Here is an 8,738-nt window from a genome sequence, read left to right as displayed (position 1 = left end):
TGCGGCTAAACGCCGCTTGTCCCTCTAAGAAGAACGTCCGACTCGAAGGATCGGAGCGTCTATTTAGTAGGCTAGAGTCTCGTTCGTTATCGGAATTAACCAGACAAATCGCTCCACCAACTAAGAACGGCCATGCACCACCACCCACAGAATCAAGAAAGAGCTCTTAATCTGTCAATCCTTCCTGTGTCCGGGCCGGGTAAGTTTTCCCGTGTTGAGTCAAATTAAGCCGCAGGCTCCATTCCTGGTGGTGCCCTTCCGTCAATTCCTTTAAGTTTCAGCTTTGCAACCATACTTCCCCCGGAACCCAAAAGCTTTGGTTTCCCGGAAGCTGCCCGGCGTGTCATTTGAGGAACACAGCCGGATCGCTGGCTGGCATCGTTTATGGTTAGAACTAGGGCGGTACAAATCTGGGCGCAGCCCCCAGTCCACCTAATCGACATAGATCGATCTTATGACCAAAGGGGGCCCACCCCTCCAACCAACAAACTTGCCCAACGAGCCGGCCGTGCCCCTATAAAAAAATATACTGACTCTCTAAAAAAAAAAAAAAAAAAAAAAAAAAAAAAAAAAAAAAGTAAACTACTCACAGAAATAAATAACCTCAGGGAAACCAAGCCCAAGCTCCGGGCAACAAAAAAAAGGTTAAAAAAAAAACGCAAACAAAACAAACTAAAAATATACAAAATTATGGTTGCAAGCTTAAAATACACCCATACTCACTAAAAAGAACAGAGGAAAATAAGGAAATTTAGACAAAGTTAGTATAACGCAAAAATAAAACAAACAACACATAACCATACATACGACACAGAACCAAACCACACGAGACAAAGCACCAACAGGTCCACGACTCTTTATTGGAAAACTCAACCACTCATATTTGCCACCAAAACAAATCACTACAAGGTCAAGCCTCCATTAATTCAGAAGGACCATTAGCGACGCTGTCTCTGGGACGCTAGATCCCAGAGGCCCGAATTGCGAAAACATTGGTTTACAATTTTCAAAGGAATGGAGATATTATTCAAAAAATTACATAATCAAATAAAAAAAAAAACCGTTTCAAATTTAAAAAAAAAAAAAAAAAAAAAAAAAAGGGTACGACTACTCTAGCTATCAATTTACAAAATATCAATTATCATGAAACGGCTTTCCAATATATCCCGCTCAAATTTCCTCGCGATTTCCTAAACAATCCCAAGAAGCAAATCTCCAAAACCAAGAACAAAATAGTTAAATAAATATAGAAGTACATGTCTCGATATGTAGTAAGAAAAGAAAAGAAAAGAAAAACAAGACGCAATAATCATAAAATACATAAAAACAGCTCCAAAGGGTTGACAACACAATATAAATAGACCCTTTGTCTGTATATTATTTACAAAAAAAAACCCCTAAAATTAAAGTCATTTTAAAATACAATAAAATACAATAAAATACAATAAAACTCCTGTCTTCAAACCATAATACCAATTTTCCTCCTATTATTATTTATGATTTTCATAATTTCCACAGCAAATTTTTCCAGTGTACTATGCTTTACATTTTCGATCTTTTTAACATTAAGTCTATCCCTCACCCTCTGAGTTAATTGACAGTGCTCGACGAAGTGTACTGCGTCGCCAGGAGTATTGCAAAATATACAGTTCTTATTGCCCTGGAGGTTAAAACGGCAAAGATATTCGGGAAATCTACCATGATCTGTTAGAATCTGGTTTAAATCAATATTGTCGTAAATTTTCATTCTCTTTTTAATCTCTATTGTTTCTAAATAACGTGTTCTTTTCCCGGTGTTTTCCCATTTATTTTTCCATTCCATTATGTACTTCGTTTGAATCTTTGTGAACAGTTTTTGTCTAGAATAGAGTAAATTAAATACAGCACCTTCCCCCAGGGCAGCCTCCTTAGCTAGTACGTCGGCCCTCTCATTTCCCTTATATCCCTTGTGTGCTCGAATCCAATGTAACTTAATATAGTGCATTTTATTCAAAACCAGAAAAATATCTTTAATTTCTTTAAAAATGTGATTCTTTGGCTCTGGTCGGGAGAGTGTCGCTAAAACGGATAGAGCATCTGAGTAAACATGTATAATATATCTGACTTTAAGTTCAGTTTGGATCCATCTCAGAGCTTCTTTCAGTGCCAAGGTTTCAGCCTGGTATACAGAGTTTAATGTGTTCAACACGTACTTCTTTTTTTGGATTTCTATTCCGTGAAAATATATAACAAAGGCTGCACCGACACCCTCCTCGATCTCAGAGCCGTCAGTATAGATATCTATATCCCCTTCATTGACAATTATGTCATCGTATGGTAAAAAATATAATTCGCTAGGGTTAATTTCATTAATATCATATCTAGACACATAATCTATTTCTATTTCTGTATTTTCACAATGCACTTTTTGTAACAAATTATTGCGCAGTAAAAATTTCTCATGATAAGTCTTATAGTGGATTGAGAGGGGAGGCTCACCAGCAAGCACACACAGAACCCCCGTCGAGACTGTTCTAAAAGCTCTTGTAATGGTCAGCAGCCAACTCCTCTGTAGAGAGTCTAACTTATTTCTAGTTCTAATAAGTTCCCCTGCTCGGACACCCCATGCGCCGACACCATACATGATTTTTGGTAGTATAACATTAAGGTATATTTCTTTTAAAGTGCGACTTTTCTTTCCCAAGATAGTAGTGTTAAAGGTATTCAAATAAAAAGTTAAAATCTGTTCAATACTTCTTTGTATGTGTTTAAAATGAGGAATAAAATTCAATTTTGTATCGATTATAACACCTAAATAGCACATATTTTCACCAAATTTAATGTTCTTGTTGTCAAATTTCAATTTAGGGGTCCGTACTTTTATACCATTTCTTGGGAAAAATAGTGCTTTAGTTTTTTGTAAGTTAAATTTAACATTATTGTCCTTACTCCATTTCAAAAAAGTCTCATTTATTTCCCGAAAACTCCTTTCCATTTTCTCTAATGAGACATCGTAGGTCAAGACCAAGATGTCGTCGGCAAAGCAATAAATATCGTTATTCGGCTTTTCTACTAGAATTTCGTTGACTATGAGGTTCCAGAACAGGGGAGCGCTACAGGAGCCCTGTGGGCAACCTTTTCCAATATTATAAGACAGATTACATGTAGTGTTGCCAACTGTAAAGATTAATTTTCTATAACATAAATAGTCTTTAATTAGTTCGAATAGCTGCTTAGTGATATTTAAATTTGAAATTATCCTAAGAAGTCTTGATCTATCAATTGAGTCGAATGCACCCTTTATGTCAAAAGAGACCATGGCCACGTGGTATTCGTTTTTATAGGTCCTGATTTTTTTCATCACTTCATAGAGTATTAAGTCAGTTGATCTATTTCTTCGAAAACCGTACTGTTTTTCGCTTAAGTGTTTATCGCGAGTAATTATGTAATTTAATCTTCTAGTAATTAACTTATCCAAGATCTTGGCGAAGGTCTTCAACAAGCAGATCGGTCTATATCTATCTTCGTCTTTAGGTATTAAGATCAGCTGACCCTCTTTCCATATCTCCGGAAAAATCCTTAAAACCAAACATTTATTGTATAAAATTAAAAAAAAGGAGGTAAAATATTCAAATAAGCACTTAACAACAGTGACACTTATCTTGTCTGGGCCCGGTGCCGAACGATCTCTTAACTCATGAATTGCAATATATATCTCCTCTGTTGTAAAACTTTTCTCTTCTTCTGTTTCGTCCTTTCCAAAGTCCACATCCCCCAGATCTCTCTCCTCGCTCTCTTCAATATTCAAAAGTCCTCTAATAATTTCATCATATTTATCACTCAACCCAAGCTCTTCCTCATCATTCTCTCTCTTCAAGATCTCTTTTCTTCTTCTTTTTCCCGAGGCAATTCTATAAAATTTGTCATAATATAAGTTATTCCACAGAAATAGCTCATCTCTATAGTTCCTTTTGACACTTCTGATTCTTTTTCTAAACCAGGCCCTAGTCTTCTTGTAATCCATTTTTCTTTGTATCTTTATTTCTTCAGGAATATCCTTGACCTGGAAGCTTTTCCTTAGAGCTCTGACTCTTCTCTTCAGAGTTGTCAGTTCGTCATTCCACCACCTAACCCTTTCATTTTTATCCTTCCCCTTCTTCTTTATTTTAAGGTATTGATCCATCTTTCTGATAATAAGGTTCTCAAGACCACGTACCATTTCATTGAGCTCCGCTGCACTTTTCGTTCTACAAATCTTAGCCTCCAGGTCCTCAATTTCTCTTTTGCTGCGCCTGATCATAAGTTGTATTCTCTGTTTGTTTCTAGAATATTTAGGTACTTCTCTATCCTCTATGTGTAAATCATAAAGACTGACCATGATATATTTGTGGTCACTAAGTGTATCTTCTTCCAAAACAGAGTACCCAGTCTTTGCGATATCCATTTCTGAGGAGCATAAAACAAGATCTGTCCATCCAGCTCCAACGGCCGACAAAAAAGTAGGTGTAAAATCCTTAAAATTTAAAATCTTCAAAGAATTGTATATAATAAAATCGTAGGTCAATAGACCCCGAGCATCCAGCTCGTTTGCCCCCCAGTTAAAACTCTTTCCATTAAAATCTCCTAAAATAATAAAATTATAGCTGTATGAATTAAAAACATTCTCCAGTCTATGTAAGTAATCCTCCAGGTTTTCTGCCGGAGAAAAATAAACAGATATAATAGCTAATTTCTTTCCTTCAATAAAAACTGTAATGGCGACGATGCATTCAAAGATATAATCCACTATAAAATCAATGTTCTTATCTATCACTATAATAGCAGCTCTACCATTATTCTGATTAATTGCTCTCCACTCTCCACTAATGTGGGCAATTTTATCTCTTACATAATATGGCTCCTGTAGCGTTACAATATGTGGGGGCTCTTTCAAGATCTTATGAATTGCAGAGAGCTGGCATGCTGCCGCATTACAGTGGTTCAAGTTACTGTTTAAAATTTTTAAATTAAAAGCCTCCATGCAAAACCAAGTTAAAATGAATTTAAACAGCTAAAAACAACCTTACAATTGAATACAAATGTCAAGACTTTCAATAAAATATGTATATATATGTACAATTAAAATCAATAAAGCACAATATATATATGTGCAATTAAAATCAATAAAACCAATATTTACAATTAAAATTCACTCACCAAATAACACTTCAGTGAGCTAAAAATTTAAGTAAAATATATAATTAAAATCAATCAAGGTAAAACCAAGTTTACCGTAAAATCTCAGTTACCAAACACCTTTCCAAAATATTATTAATGAAATGGTCAAACAATAAAAGAGTTAAAAATACTCGAGGTGAGGGATAAGACTATGTGTACACTCTTCTGGATTACAATATTAAAAAAAAAAAAAAAAAAAAAAAAAAAAAAAAAAAAAAAAAATATGTTTCCAATCTATTTGCACAACTAAAAATAATTAAATTAAAAGTCCCAGCCGACCAAATGTATAATAAAAATTTAAATATCCAAGTGATCCCTTATAAAAATCATTTCCTGAATGTACACTGGACATTCTCTCGAAAATGCATCATGATTTGCGTTATACTTCATATTGAATCTCTTGTTATAATCTGTACAATTTATGCAGCATGCCTCCTCCTCTTTACAATTACCTTTTTCATGAGTTTTCGTACATTTACTACAGGCTGTCGAATTTCTACAATCCTTTTTGACATGGCCAAATGCCAAGCAATTGATGCATCTCTTAGGTCTTAAGAAGAGTCTGGCAGGGTAGGATTTCCAATCTACTAAAACTCTTTGGTCTTCAATGAAGGTCTTTTGACATTCACCAGTCACCATAAAAACCCGGTGAGAAACACATTTCTCAGTGGCACTAATTCTGAAAAGAGGTCTGGTACAGTTGCCTTCACAGTCACAATATCTTGTCAAACTTTGTTGAATCCTCTCATCCTCTACATCATCTGAAACATTATATATAATTAAGCGTGGTCGAATAAATTTTCTCCTTCGAGGTGTGACAACATGATTCAAATTATCGTTCTTCTTTATTTCTCTTTCGAGGGTCTTGCATTCCTCTTTATTGCTCAATTGAACCACCATGGTTCCATCTCTTCTCAAATACGATTTCTTAACTGCTACGCCAATCTTCACCGGATTAATATTGCATTTCATCTCATCGTAAACGTCCACTCCTTCCTTAATTGGTTTTAAAATGATCTCGTTGTCCTCCCTACCGCTCTCTCTCTCTCTCCTTTCCCTTCTCTTACTTTTCACCTCCTGCCATTCCTCTCTCTGTTCACTTTTTCCATTCATCTTTCCTTTAACTTCTGAGACCTCTTCAATCAAAAAGTTAATTTTGTCATCTAAATCATTGTATTTCTTCTCGCTTAAATTGTCTAAACATCTATTGGATACCCACTCTGTGATAAATAAAATTCCATTACTAAGGGACTCAACAAGAGCCTTTGGGATCCGTTTCTCTTTTAAATTTTCAACAATCCTATTCATCTGTTTAATCACGGATGCTATATCGTTTTTATTATCCATGACAATTGAGTCCAAGGTATCTTCAGTATTAACTCTATTTTGTGACATTGTCGGCGATGGGACTTATAATAATATATTCACATAAATTACATGAACGTACCAATTAAATCTAAATAGGAAGTTTATATAAAATCGCTTTAAATCAAAACACTATTGTCTGTATAAAAAATCTCCAACATTAATAATACTAATGTAATCTGTGTTAAAAGTTCACTCTAAAATCTAAAAACTGTCGCTAAAATTAAATTTAAACACAAAATAATACAAAAATTCGAAATTCGTCCATCGGGCGAAAAACAAAAATAGTCAGTGCACCAACTTAAATACAAGTCTTTTCTAACATAAAACTTGAATATCCAATTTTTCAATAATTTTCAGTTGGCCAAAAGTTGACATGCCCGTGGTGCAAAATCACAAGGCTCAAACCCAAACAAAGCGTAACATCAAAATTTAAAATACAAATAATTTTAAAAAAAGGCCTTGAAAATGAATCAAATTCACTATGCAGATAGTACAAGGTGTGAAGAAACAAAATATCAAAGCAAAAGTACTTTACCAGGTCGGTGTAATGTAATGCAGGCCAAAACTTCAAGATCGTATGCAAATGAGCTCCTGAGTACACTTGAAATCCTAAAATGCTTGTAAATCAGTCAAAAATCCTCGAATCTTTTAAAAAAAGATATCTTCACAAACCGGAAGGCCTGTAGATTTCAAATATAGCACCATTAAACACCAAAAATCAATATGCACGAAGATACAACTCTTTCTAAACAAGCGCAACAAACACTGCAAACATCATGGCCGACAGTTACGGTTAGAGCCAGAACTAGGGCGGTATCTGATCGCCTTCGAACCTCTAACTTTCGTTCTTGATTAATGGAAACATTCTTGGCAAATGCTTTCGCAGTAGTTCGTCTTGCGACGGTCCAAGAATTTCACCTCTAGCGTCGCAATACGAATGCCCCCGTCTGTCCCTCTTAATCATTACCTCGTATTCCGAAAACCAACAAAATAGAACCGAGGTCCTATTCCATTATTCCATGCACCATTATTCAGGCGTCACGCCTGCTTTGAGCACTCTAATTTTTTCAAAGTAAACTTGCCGGTCACCCAAGACAACCGGTGAAGATCATCAAAGGAAACCGGCTGGCTGTTCAGAACAGGCAGTAACCACCGGTAGGCGGACCACCCGTCTGGAACTGAGATCCAACTACGAGCTTTTTAACCGCAACAACTTTAATATACGCTATTGGAGCTGGAATTACCGCGGCTGCTGGCACCAGACTTGCCCTCCAATTGATCCTCGTTAAAGGATTTAGAGTGTACTCATTCCAATTACGGGGTCTCAAAAGAGTCCCGTATTGTTATTTTTCGTCACTACCTCCCCGTTCTGGGAGTGGGTAATTTGCGCGCCTGCTGCCTTCCTTGGATGTGGTAGCCGTTTCTCAGGCTCCCTCTCCGGAATCGAACCCTGATTCCCCGTCACCCGTTACGACCATGGTAGGCGCGTAACCTACCATCGACAGTTGATAAGGCAGACACTTGAAAGATACGTCGCCGGGACGAGCCCGTGCGATCAGCCCAAAGTTATACAGAGTCACCACATGATACGGACACGAGGTCCGATTGGTTTTGGTCTAATAAAAGCGCTCGTCCCCAGAGGGTCGGAGCTCTGCTGCATGTATTAGCTCTAGAATTGCCACAGTTATCCAAGTAGTAAGGTACGATCCAAGGAACCATAACTGATTTAATGAGCCATTCGCGGTTTCGCCTTAATACGGCATGTACTTAGACATGCATGGCTTAATCTTTGAGACAAGCATATGACTACTGGCAGGATCAACCAGGTAGCTTTTTTACGTTCATAGAACGTTCGAGCTGCGAGCAACTCGAATCCACCAATTTCTTAGCGCACACCTTGGAAAATGCGCTGGGAGCCGTTGTCCAGGCGGCTCCCTCTTTTATTTCATACGCACAGATTTATAATCTCGTGCTTTCGGTTATAATCTCGTGCTTTCGGTAGCGGTTCAAAACTCACTACGTCCTCCACGGCATCAGCGCCGGGAGGTGAGCCTTCGTGGGCATCGAGAGGCTATTTTTACTGCGTTGGACACAGATTCAAAAGGTCCCGTGTTTCAATTTTTATTATTACGGGTCTGGACGCCCAGCAACGGCACGGGGGCCGAGCTGGTCGC

General features: G+C 37.1%; 2 pseudogenes; both read right to left on the bottom strand.

The window, feature by feature from the left end:
* The window catches only part of LOC146999014 (small subunit ribosomal RNA), a 1,042-nt pseudogene extending 395 nt beyond the window's left edge, over positions 1–647 (bottom strand).
* Positions 648–7,276: 6,629 nt separating this feature from the next.
* LOC146999013 (small subunit ribosomal RNA) lies at positions 7,277–8,393 on the bottom strand (annotated as a pseudogene).
* Positions 8,394–8,738: the final 345 nt, after the last annotated feature.

Source organism: Stegodyphus dumicola, chromosome 2, assembly GCF_044657685.1.
Source record: "Stegodyphus dumicola isolate Sdum_Otavi_A_Nest chromosome 2, ASM4465768v1".
Lineage (NCBI taxonomy): Eukaryota > Metazoa > Arthropoda > Arachnida > Araneae > Eresidae > Stegodyphus > Stegodyphus dumicola.
This window is presented reverse-complemented; position numbering and strand designations above follow the sequence as displayed.